The following is a 13,710-nucleotide window of genomic DNA, read 5'->3' on the forward strand; positions in this document are numbered from 1 at the left end:
GTTGGGTGGTGGTCAGGGCTATCCAGACTGACAATTTGGGACATTGAATGTCACCTCTCCGGTGGGAGGGAGCCTGAGATCGTCTAAATTGGAGTCTGTTTTATACCAAATGCAGAAAAAAATGTTTTAAGAAAGCAATTAAGTTCATGTTCCAAAAAATATGATTGTTTGCTTGCAGGACAACAGGAGAGATGAGTCCTCCGTCACAGATGGTGTGGTCAGTGAAGATTGTCGCCTGCAGGTTCAAGCTCATTGCATCTCCAACCCACATCCACTGCCACTGTACTTAAGGGAAGTTAAAGACTTTCTTCTGCACCTATATTTGGATCACCTCGATCCATGACAGTCATTCAGGCAGTGATGCCTGGACTGGAAACAAGCCATCCTTAAAATAATACAACATTCCAGCTCATGTGTTGAAATGGAAAACAAATGTGTTGTTTAAATTAGAGACTGCACTTGTGACAGAACAATAAATATTTTATTTTGATTATATAAGTAATGTAAAGTACAAAACAAACTGTGGTAGGCCTAAACTTATTTTCAGAATAATTAAATCTGAGACTTTGTTTCATTGTAAGATTATAACAGTGATGGCAATATAACTGTTTGTTGTTCAGCAGAACAGTGTCCAGTATGTTGGCTGTTATACTTTGTTGTGTTTGAAAATAAAAGTTGGGCTCATTTTAACATCATTACAAAAAGTGTTGTTAATTATTTTAATCATATTCAGGTTACCACAAATTGTTTTTTCATTTAGTTGACCTTAACATGTTTGTCAGTAGGTAAACAATTAGTATTGTACAGTCAGAAATATCAAGTTATTGTTAATACTGCAGACTTGCAATGTATAAGTTGTCCTAACAGTCATCTTAAGTAAGCTTTACTTAGTTTTTTTGAGGCAACGAGTTTCCATAATTTTTTTGAGTTCTGGGAACTAACAAGGCTGTACAGTGTACTCAAAATGAGTAAGTTGCCCTAACTTGGTCATCTTACGTAAACTTGATCCAATTTTTTTGAGTTCTGGGAACAAATGAGCTTGTACAGAGTACTCAAAGTAAATAAGTTGTCCTAACTTAGTCATTTTTAGCTAAGCTTTACTCAATTTTTTTGAGGCAACGAGTTTCCATAATTTTTTTGAGTTCTGGGAACTAATTAGATTTTACAGTGTATGAACTAACCTCAGCTAACCATGTTAGCTCGGTGGCAAGTAGCCTTTAGTAATACTAATAAATCACACAGCAATAGCACATCGGAGATACTGAAGTTGCTCATAAACCAGGTAGCTAGCACAGCTAAAACAAGGTCCAAACAAGAATGTAATAATATGGTAATTTCTAAGTTAGTACCACCCAATTACCCATGGTTGATTCTGTGTAATAAGCAGGACAAGGAGCTGCAAAATGCAAAACTGCCTGCTTCCAATTAATAACATTAATAACCAGGTAATAACCTTTTAAAACAAACTTAAAGATTTGTAATGACTACCAGGAAACATCTGTGGGAGGTTAGGGGGATCACATTCCTCATCCTCCCTGGGAAAGTCTATGCCAGGGTGCTAGAAAGGAGAGTCCGTCCGTTAGTCAAACCTCGAATACAGGAGGAACAATGCGGTTTTCGTCCTGGTCGTGGAACACTGGACCAGCTCTTTATCCTCTTAAGGATACTTGCATGGGATTTGCCCAACCAGTCTACATGTGTTTTGTGGACATGGAGAAGGCATTTGACCGTGTCCCTCGGGGTGTCCTGTGTGAGGTGCTGTGGAAGTATGGGGTGTCTGGCCCAAGAGCTTGGTCCCTATAGCTGGCAAAAAGGCAGACTTGTTCCTGGTGGACGAAGGACTCTGCCAGGGCTGCCCTTTATCACCGATTCTTGTAATAATTTTATGGACAGAATTTCTAGGTATAGCCAAGTGGTGGAAGGTTTTCACTTGGGTGGTCTCAGAATCTCATCTCTGCTTTTCGTTGATGATGGGGTTCTGTTGGCTTCATCGGGTGGTGGCCTCCAGCTCACACTGGAAGGCTTTGCAGCCAAGTGTGAAGTGGTGGGAATGAGAATCAGCACCTCTAAATCTGAGGCCATGGTCCTCAGCTGGAAAAGGGTGGAGTGCCCACTCCTGGTCAGGGACGAGTTCCTGCCCCAGAGTGGAGGACTTTAAGTATCTCGGGGTCTTGTTCGCAAGTGATGGGAGAAAGGAGCGTGGTGCTGTGGCTGCAGTAATGTGGACGCTGTACCGGTCCGTCGTGGTGAAGAGAGAGTTGAATATAAAAGCGAAGCTCTCAATTTACCGGTGGGTCTACGTCCCTATCCTCACCTATGGTCACGAGCTGTGGGTAGAGACCGAAAGAACAAGATCGCGGATACAAGCCACGGAACTGAGCTTCCTCCGAAGGGTGGCTGGGGAGATAGGGAGAGGAGTTCAGCCATCCAGGAGGGGCTCAGAGTAGAGCCGCTGCTTTTGAAGTTGAAGAAAATCAATGTTAAACCAAACGTGATGTAATTAGCAATTCTTTGAGCAACAGCAATTTCACAGATACCAACTGTCCTATTGGAAAAATGACACACACACTCACACACACACATGCACAATAGGAAAATGGCAACCATGAAGAAGCCGCTATGAAAGCTGCAAACACCAAGTACCTGCAGAAGATCAGGCAAGTCCTGAGGAATCAGATGAACGGTAAGAACAAAATCCAGGCTATCAACACCTATGCGCTGCCCACGATCAGGTACCCTGCTGGGATAAATAAGCTGGCCAAAGGAGGAGATAGAAGCCACTGCCGACAACACAAGGAAGCTCCTTACTATACATGGAGTGTTTCCCCCCTAAGTCCAGCACCCCGAGGCTGTACGCTAAGCAGAAGGAAGGAGGCTGGGGACTACTGAGTGTCAGCACCACAGTCCAAGATGAGACAACGAACATCCATGAATACATCAGGAAGACGGCCACAACCGACTGCATGCTCAGTGAATACCTCAGCAGAAACCCAAGAATCAGGAGGAAGAGGAGGCACCATCATGGAAGGACAGGCCCCTACACCACCAGCAGATAGCGGAGGTGGCTGACATCCAGAAATCCTACCAGTGGCTGGACAAAGCTGGACTGAAAGACAGCACAGAGGCACTAATCGTGGCAGCACAGGAACAAGTTCTGAGTACAAGATCCATAGAGGCTGGGGTCTATCACACCAGGCAAGACCCCAGGTGCAGGCTGTGTAAAGATGCCCCTGAGACAATCCAGCACATAACAGCAGAATTTTGTGCGAGTTCCATGTGTTCACAATTTCATCAAGTTCATCCTGCATGAAAAACAGCACAGTATAAATGTATGACACGGACCATGTACCAATACGTTTTGCCAGAGTTGAGGCTTATGAAGTTATTAATCAACAGACATAGAAAGTGATGAATATTTAATGTAAAACCAAGCAGCAACAACAAATTAGCACTTTCACCAAACAACCCATGGACACAGAGTGATGCTACATTTACTGTTGAATACATGTTCTGAAACTATGCCCACAGGAGTGCTTGGGACCCAACTCCCTCGTAATTTAAACCATGTGGCAATAAAAACAAATATGCTCCATGCACCTGTGCAATTACTTCCACTGATAACACGAATACAATTCCATCAAAGTATTAAAATGGAAATAAAATTCATATTTCATTTTTTAAAAGACCTTTTGTAATTTCTAATAACACTACTATATTTAAATGTTCTACCTTTGCAGCTGAGACATTACAGAGCATGAGTACACTTTTACCTGAATAAGATTAAGAAAGCAGAACTGGATAAAACTGTCCAAAAGAAAAATCTGTGAAGTGACCATCATCCTGAAAAGTTTGAAACAAGTTCATTCAAAATTGTCCTCTCTGTTTGCATAGGGTAGCCCACCAATTCAGGGTAATTGTTTGTGGTATAAGCCTTCATCCATAAAACATAGTGGCTTAAACCATTTATGCAGCCACTGATAGCAATGCAGGATCTGCGTGTCTCTACCCTTCGCCGACAGGCGTGGGTAACCCGGTGAACCCCACTCGTGATATGGATTGGGGATTGCAATTATTTCCCATGAATGAGTAATTCCCAGTAAGCGTGGGTCGTAAGCTCGCATTGATTAACTCCCATTGTACACACCACCTGGGGTGCCTGTAGCTCAGGCGGTAAAGCAGGTCATCTACTGATCGGAAGGTTGGTGGTTCGATTCCTGGCTTCCCCTAGTCCATCCATCCGTTTCCGCTTATCCTTTTCAGGGTCACGGGGGGCGCTGGAGCCTATCCCAGCTGTCATAGGGCGAGAGGCGGGGTACGCCCTGGACAGGTCGCCAGTCTGTCACAGGGCTAACATACAGGGACAGACAACCATTCGCACTCACATTCACTCACACATTTACACCTAGTGGCAATTTGGATTATCCAATTAACCTATCCCCACAAGCTGCATGTCTTTGGACGGTGGGAGGAAGCCGGAGTACCCGGAGGGAACCCACGCAAACACGGGGAGAACATGCAAACTCCACACAGAAAGACCCCAGCCTGATGGTGGAATTGAACTCAGGACCTTCTTGCTGTGCGGCAACAGTGCTAACCACCGTGCCACCGTGTTGCCCCTGCATGCCAAAGATTTTATCATTTAAAGGTAGAACAACATTGGGACAGGTACGCCAAAAAAACAACAACTAAATAAACAAACAAACAAAAAGTCTCTCACATATCTAAACTAAATAAAGTTGTTAAAGGAAAAAGGATTCCTATCCCTGCAGGTACTGGGACTGCTTTTCAGACATATTATGCATACAATGTATAGAAGTAAGTAAAGTAAAATTTTATTTATATAACACCTTTCAAGATAAAAATCACAAAGTGCTACATAGAAGCTAAAACATAAAAATAAAAATCAACCAAAGCAAGTTTAAAAAGATGAGTTTTTAGCTGTTTAGACCACTGAGTCCACAGATCTCAGGCTCAAAGGGAGAGAGTTCCACAGTTACAAAAGCTCTGTCGCCTTTTGTTTTCAGCCTCGTGTGATGGACAACCAGCAAGCCCTGGTCACATGACCTCAGGGACCTGCTGGGAATGTATGGATGTAAAAGTTCACTGATATAGGTTGGTGATTGTCCATGTAGAGCCCTGAAAGTCAAGGTCAAAACCTTAAAGTGGATTCTGAATTAAATAGGGAGCCAGTGCAGCTGGATCAGCAGGGGTGTGACATGGGAGTACTTGGAGGACTTGCTCAGAAGCTTTGCAGCAGCGTTCTGAACATCTTGCAGATGCTGAGGCTTTACATAAACAAGTAAACAAAAAATTACAATAATCCAGACGAGATGAAACAAATGCATGAATGACAATTTCTAATTCGGAGCGCGATACAATGGGACTCAGCTTAGCAATATTTCTCAAGTGGTAAAAACAGGAGCGGACCAGAGATTTAACATGAGCGTCCAAAGTCAGAGCTGAGTCAATAGTAACACCAAAGTTCCTGATAGAAGCTTTGGCAAATGTAGCAAGTGGACCCAAGTTTGCCATAACACTAGGTACAAATTTTTTAGGAGCACAAACAAGGACTTCAGTCTTCTCCTCATTTAGCTGAAGAAAATTTCCAGCCATCCAACATCTAATGGAGTCTATGCACCTATGCAAAATCTGTAGCTTGGAAACACCTTGGGGCTTAAAGGAGACATATAACTGAATATCATCTGCATAGTAGTGATATGAAATGTCCTTAATAGTGCTCAATAAGTGCTGAAGAGGAAGTAAATACAACAAAAACAATAACGGCTCCAAAACTGAACCTTGTGGCACACCATAGGCAAGAAAAGTAGAAGAAGAACTGTACTTCGAGGTAGCCACAGAAAAGGATCGTTTATGCAAATAGGATTCGAACGAGTCCAAAGTAGACCCTGATATGCCCACCCAGTGTCTCAGCCTATCTAGCAGAATAAAGGGGGGTGCAGAATTATTAGGCAAGTTGTATTTTTGAGGAATAATCTTATTATTGAACAACAACCATGTTCTCAATGAACCCAAAAAACTCATTAATATCAAAGCTGAATGTTTTTGGAAGTAGTTTTTAGTTTGTTTTTAGTTTTAGCTATTTTAGGGGGATATCTGTGTGTGCAGGTGACTATTACTGTGCATAATTATTAGGCAACTTAACAAAAAACAAATATATAATGTTAGGGTTCAATGTTGAGAGAAGGAATCCATAAATAACCACAGATCCGGTCCAGTGTGCAATTAGACGGCATTTTAATGAACACATGTGTGAGTTCAACAACCCAATCAGTATTGAACTGTCTTTACCATATTCAGACAACAGTTTTATAGGGTTAAGATAGTACAGCCCCCTTTTCTGTTGCTAGGCAGATTTAAACAAAGCATACGTCAACTCAAAACCACAAATGTTCTGTCAACAACCTTTAACATAGTTTTAAAGAACATTGTCTTCGGGTTGGTGCTTCCCCTCAGCTCGTCTTCGCTGTCGCTTATTTCCTAGGACATCTGTTGCACTTCCTCTAAGTACGTCGGCACAATTCTGCATTTGCAGCAAAAATACATCTTCACTTCTGCCCTACCAAAATAGATCTACTATGGTGTGTATGTGTGTGTGTGTGTCTGCAGTGTATGCTATGTATGTGTCATGACCTCTCCTGCACTCTGGCTCACCTCACACCCCTCGTCCTAGCCAGACATAAGGCCTGTGCACATACACAGCTGAACTCTGTGTAATTTCTAGGCTAAATGTCACACTCGAATGATGATACTCAAACCATGAAGGAAACTTACTCAAAAGGATATAAGTGATAAATGATACAAACTTAACTCTTAGCTCTAAAGAATATAAGGATATAAGGATATAACTCCAGGCATATGTCATGTAAGCAGGTGTGTTGCAATTCCTTTCAGAGCTCCTGTCCTCCTCACCGTGTATTGGCTGATCCTTAACGCCTGCCAAGAGTTTCTGACCTTCACTTGACCAGGAGCCACAGCTCTTTAATAAGCTCCAATGCAATCATGTGTAAAAGATTAAAATCATTTTCATAACACAGGTTTTCCTTCTCAGATCTGCCAATATGTTTGCTCCTCCTAATATAGTCTAACAGCAACCCCAAGCAAAACAATTTGAACTTTCCCCTATCAGTGATCCCTCTAACTAAGTGTGTGTGTTAATCAACGATACATGCATAATAACACCCTGCTCTTAACTTGCAGTTAAACTCTGGTTTCAGTTTCACTTCTGCAGAAGCCTGCAACTTCAAACACATGTAACTTCCTGTCCCTGCAGTCTACACAGAAACCTTTAAGATTATCGAAGCATTAGAAAAGCATTTAAAATTATAGATTCAACTCAACAGTTCGAAGTGGTTATAACTGGACTTGTAATAAAGACTGATATAATACCAATATATTTGAACATCTGAATGCATCTGCGAAAGCAACATCACCCTCAATCATGAAATGGTAATGATGATTATAAAAGTAGCAGCAAATAATAGCAGCAAAATATTTCTCCTCTCGATACTCCCTCTCTTGGTGACCCTTAAAAAGGGTCACCACCCACTTATAACATTACTCTGACCCTCTCTAGAAATGCCAGCTCCCCCTAAGAACACTCCATGGGTAAATTTAGGTTCTTCCTTGGTCCCTCTCTCGTGGAAATCTCCTCCTGTAAAGGATAGAAAACACTTTCTCCCTACTACGGCTCTAACTTACTCTGTTCCTCAAGTGCTCTCTTTATTCAAACTCGATTCAACCTAATATTACACAAAACATGAACCTAATTGCGTATTCGTATTCGTAACATTACTCAGCCTTTGTAAAACTCTTAAAGCACTGCTTGCACGTCTCTGCAGGCTTCCTGTTGGTTCCTTATCTGATCACCAACATCCTATGCACAAAACTGTCGCTGCTGCTGCAGGCGCCTCTCATCTAAAGTCACCTATCACAAGAAAACTACTTATTCTACTAAAGGATCAAAGAAAAAACAACCACTTTAATCATTACGTGTAAACACATAGTTAATTGCTCCTAGATAAACTTCATCATAGCTAAAAGCTGAACTCTAACAGCATTTCAGAACCCACGTTTCCCGTGTTATACCCTGTTTTAATATATCATTTTATTTCCTTTTTGCTGCTCTTAATGTAATGATACATTCTAATTTATACTTTCTCAGACTTTACCAAAATATATAAGCTTTTTCCCTTTGCTTCTGTTTTTAAACAAAAACTTGGTCACTTCAACAAGCATTTGTTATTCTGTAACTGCATTTTATATAAGAGGACTAATTTAGAGCTGCATGTGTTATCTCAATATTTTACATGTCACACAGTTTAGTTACAACCAAACTCCTATTCGGTTCCTCTTGTCTGTCACTTGTTACAGGGCCAGCTCAAATTCAGTTAAAAGCTAAATGAATTTCAGGCCCTAGGCCTCAAACCAATACTGTCCTGTGTGGATGAACTCTATACGTCTGTAAGCGTGTGCAATCCTTCAATAACTCAGGTCCTTCTCACAGTAGATTGGCTAATCATAACGTTAACCAAAAGTCTGTGACCCTCAAGAGACGACTCTCTGAGCCACAACTCCGTCAAAGGCACAAAAATGCAATGTGTATGAAAAAATCATTTCTACATATATAATCTCCAATATTATTCATTTGAGTCAGCGAGACTTTTAACATCCTCATAAAAGCTCTCCTCTACCCTAGAAATAAATCTATTTACTATCTGTTTCTAAAGCCTACATTATAACAACATTCTAACATTATGTCACTGTGACAACTTATCCTAAAAATCAAAAAGAAATCCCACATTTTCTACTCATAAAATGTTCACTATTTTTCCCCAAGCATATCCTTTATTCCCACAGTTTCCCTCTAAGTTTGGTGTACAACTTCTTCTTAACACCAGCAATTTATCTTCTAAACAGAATTCAGTTCATTTTACTCCTTTCTTTAGAATTAACAATCTCTGCCTCAGTTTTACCATATCTAAATTATCAAACAACCCCAATCGTTATAAAATCATACTAAAACCCATTTCAAATTAAACAAATTAAATCTTAAACCCCTCTCTTTTTTGACACATCTCATGTGGCAAAAAACTCAAAATGCTTCACCCACGCTTAGGAAATTAAAAGGAAAAAAGGTTAGTCATTTCATTTCTCAGAACAGCTCAGCAATTCTCCTCTCCGGTGTTTTGCTCCAGCCCTGAAAACCTGTGTTTAAGGAACAAAATCAATTTAATCATCATGTCAAATCTTCTCCAAATCGTTGCTCCATCGAACTCTGGATCCTTGGAACTTCCTGGAAACAAAACCTGTACTTTACATTTCATACTCAACTCCCCCTGTACGATCCAATCTGTGTCATAACAAAAATAACCTTAAACAGAACAGTTATTAATCATAAGTTACCTCAATTAATGGTAACTTGAATCTCATCAAACAATGTTTCCCTTTTAGCATTTTGCATTCTCCCAACAATATAATGTAATCCCATAATCTAACCCCAGTAAAAAGAAATTTTCTCCAAACATACATCAGCAACCCAAAATCAGCATCCCCAGATTTAAGTCTCCCACTTGTCCTGCTTATGGCAAAAGCAAAACAAAGCATCCCCTTTCTTTTCCTCACATGGTAACTTTGTCCACATTTATTCATCCCCCCCTTAGTCTAGTCACTCACATTCACTCACATGGATTCACACATGATATTTTTTGCTGATCTGCAGCCTTCTGCGCACGTCATCAGATGCTCCACATCAGCAAAATGAGCTCAATCATTTGTTTTATTTCGTTTTCCTTTTTAGGAAAATAGTTCGCTATACTTTTGACTGGATTGACTCGCTGCAATCATTTTTTAGACAGAGACTCGCCGCCAATCAGTCTCTGATTGTAATCAATTATAATTCCGTAAAGCCCACCTGATTTTCGTACTTGGTAATTTTGTCAGCGCCGTCGGTTCACTCTCTTCCAGGCCTGCTTAGAACAAAAATGAAAAAAAGAGAGCTGATTATTAGCTCATCAAAGTACAAAACAAAATCACCTGACAGGTTTTTTCTTAAGTGCACTGTTCCAAAAACTATGGGCCCTTTTAGACATGTCCATGTTCATCAAAACTCCCTCTATTAAAATGAAAAACAACAGCCCCAAAAAATCTGAAACAATCTTAGATTTCACCCATTCAACGCACTGAAAACCTCGTCAAAAGATCAAAGACCGTTTGCACAATGTCTCCCTTCCTCACTTTACCATGTGTTCATTCAGCATAAGATCTAAACCGATTTCAACAACGTGTCATCACTACATTATAAATTTCCTGTCCAAATCTGCCCCTCTGAACAGACCTGACCACCGTAATCAAATATCCTGATACTTTACCAGTATATATTTCGCCAAATAATCTTCAACAGCCACTGCTCTCTCTTGAACTGAAAGCCTCCGACACACACGCACAAAGGAAGTGTCTCTGCTCCAGCTAATTTGCATAGACTCACAGCTCAACAGCCAACTTGACAAGAGAAATACATGTTTAAACCTTAACACATTATTGAATTATTTTCATTTTCTTTCTATACTAATCACTTACTTTGATCAATCAGTGCAAGAGCACTCCTAAGTAATCACTTCTCTTTTGTTTTGTTTTGTTTTGGTTTTTTTTCCATAACTCACTCCCTTGTCATACAGCTTCGTTTGAGTTATTCCACAACAACTCTATTTTATCCAAGTGTGTTTTAAGTGTATTTTCTTCAACATTCACACCATTTTAACCCTCATGAAATTAACAGGCTGATTTAATTACATATGTTTGTGTTCTTAGCCAAGTTTTAATCACTATCTATGCATTACTCTTCATGAGCTTATCTCTGTAAGGTTAGTGCATTTTCTGTTTGTATGTGTGATTTTTATAAATGTTTCTTTGTGATCTTTGTGATCTTGTAAATGTTTCTTTTGCAGTGTTTCAAACTCCTTTGACAGGGTGTATTTTCTCTCTCTGGTTCATCACTGGTCATTGTTAATGACATTTCCCCTCGCCTGTGCCCAGTGGCCTTACCTGTTAAATCCCGTCTCCTCCAGTGACTCCAAGGTCACTCCGGGACTTAGGTTCAAGCAATCGTGACTGCGCCTTGCCTTAGGTTGTCCCAGGGTTTCGAGGTGGGATCTTACCCGTCATGGGCTGTCCAGCCTTCCATGCCCGCCTACTACAGGGGCCAACTGGGCAAGGGTGTTATCAGGCCTAGGGGACACACTGGTTCTGGAAATTAAAGGAGTGTAAACTGCTTTCTTTATTAAACTTTCCAACAATAATTTCACATGTAACAGTTTGTGTACGTGTGTTTTCAATTCATTAATGTAATTGTTAGTTCATGTATTCATTTCTCTCGGTCTGTCTCTTTTCTAAACCCTGTAATTAATATAATTTTATTACTTTATTACTTTTTCTTAAAACATGCATTCGCTTCATCTTCTTAGAATTTAACTCTGTCTATTTCTCTGGGTGCTCCCCTGACATCATCAGTCACACACACACCTTCCTCTCACACACACAGCAGCACAGTATTTCCTATTTCTCTTTCCTGTTCCTACAGATTAATCAAACACTTGTTTTTTTTCATATTTACAGTCTACAAACCCTCTTTAGTTTTACTAAGTCTTGGTCTAAAAACAATACACCTTCCTTTCATACACACTTTTAAATAGAGCTCTTTCAAACATCAGAACAACTAACACTTCTCCACACACATCACCCTTCACCCTTCTTTAGGTCAGTTTGTAGCGTATACACTTATATGTTTTCCATCAGAAAAAATAAACTCAATTTCTCATAACCTCACTCATGCGTTTCTTGAATTAAAAGCACTTGCAAACTTTAAACATCCTATTTTACATCACAAAAGAAATATATTTCCCACTCCTTTATTTCATACACACTTTTAAAGGTTCTAACCTCTTTCAGACGCCATGAGTCGTCTCACACACCCTGCCTTTTCTCTCACTCAGAGAACTCACGCAGAGTCACTCCAATCAAATACTGACAGCATTCACACAGTTAAAATCACACAAAATACGCTTTCATACGAGTATTTTGGACATGCCTTCCATGATCAGAAAGAGCAAGTCAAAAGAAAAAAGAAAAAGAAAACTGAAACCTCTCATCGTCCTCACAGCTTCTCACCACACACATAACTGAAAAAATAAAACACACCAACATTTATGGCTCACGATATATACATCTATCAAAATTCAGTCAATTACTATACATCCACACTAATATATTCAAACTGTATTTATACTCTCGTAATAAGCAAAACCAACCTCTTAATTACAGGCATTTAGCAAAATCGGCAAACAATCGTTATAAAGCTCAATACTCTCGAAACTGAAACCACCCTCTCTGCGCATCACCGCTGCTCATTTGCATTTACACACACCATCAGTGCACATCCGGCTGTGCATTGGTGACACAGAGACTGATCTTACTCATAGATCTCATATTTTATATTACACAGAGACGTCTTATTAATTACAACTGCACAGATTTTTCTAGGCCTCTTAAACCTATATAATTTCGACAAATTTAATAATTAACGGTCCAACCGATCAAGTCCCAGACTTTTTTGCGACCAATTTTAGCCAGTATTCCGTCCCTGACGGTGGCCCGATTGCTAATGCCCTAACCAAATTTATCGTAGCCAAAAAAGCGCAGATACCGTTCCAAACGGTAAAGTGGTCCAACCACTGGCTTATCTCAGGATGCCCTGTACCCCACAGTCAAGCCAAACCGAGCTAACCCTATTCGGTGATAGGTCAACAATGCGCGTCCACATCGAGGAGGGATCGCAACGTCCGGGCTATGCGCTTCTTAAGGGTCCCAGACTCCTCGTCCTAAAGTAATTTAGAGTAATTTGAAACAACAATCTACACCCAAAACAGGATTAAGATTGAGGCAGATCTCCCGTTGTGGACATAGGGGACTCTAACCCACAAAAATGACCATCACACGTAGACCAGATGACCAACGGGACTTTAACCCACACAATGACCAAATTCCCTATCATTCTAAGTTCACTTAGCAGTCCAACTGCCTTAACTCTCTTCATTCCTTTATTCTCATTACTCAGTACTGTCACTTGTACTTCATTATCATTACTTCAACCGGTAAACTTCATGAAAACTTCACCAAAATTAAAAAACAGACATTCACCAGTAATTACAGTGACCAGGCTTTTAATTTGACATGCCCAATGTGACACCTTTTGGAAATATATTTCAACGGGCAGTGTCTTACCTTTAAATGCCCCGGGGAATGCCTGCTCACTTTCACCACTGATTACCGTCTGCCCGTCCAATTACCACGGACCCCGGATCTCTCAAAGTTCCTCCATCTCTCTCACCGGACGAAGCCCCCAAATGTTAGGGTTCAATGTTGAGAGAAGGAATCCATAAATAACCACAGATCCGGTCCAGTGTGCAATTAGACGGCATTTTAATGAACACATGTGTGAGTTCAACAACCCAATCAGTATTGAACTGTCTTTACCATATTCAGACAACAGTTTTATAGGGTTAAGATAGTACAGCCCCCTTTTCTGTTGCTAGGCAGATTTAAACAAAGCATACGTCAACTCAAAACCACAAATGTTCTGTCAACAACCTTTAACATAGTTTTAAAGAACATTGTCTTCGGGTCGGTGCTTCCCCT

Source organism: Oreochromis aureus, linkage group 9 (assembly GCF_013358895.1).
Source record: "Oreochromis aureus strain Israel breed Guangdong linkage group 9, ZZ_aureus, whole genome shotgun sequence".
NCBI classification, from domain to species: Eukaryota; Metazoa; Chordata; class Actinopteri; order Cichliformes; family Cichlidae; genus Oreochromis; species Oreochromis aureus.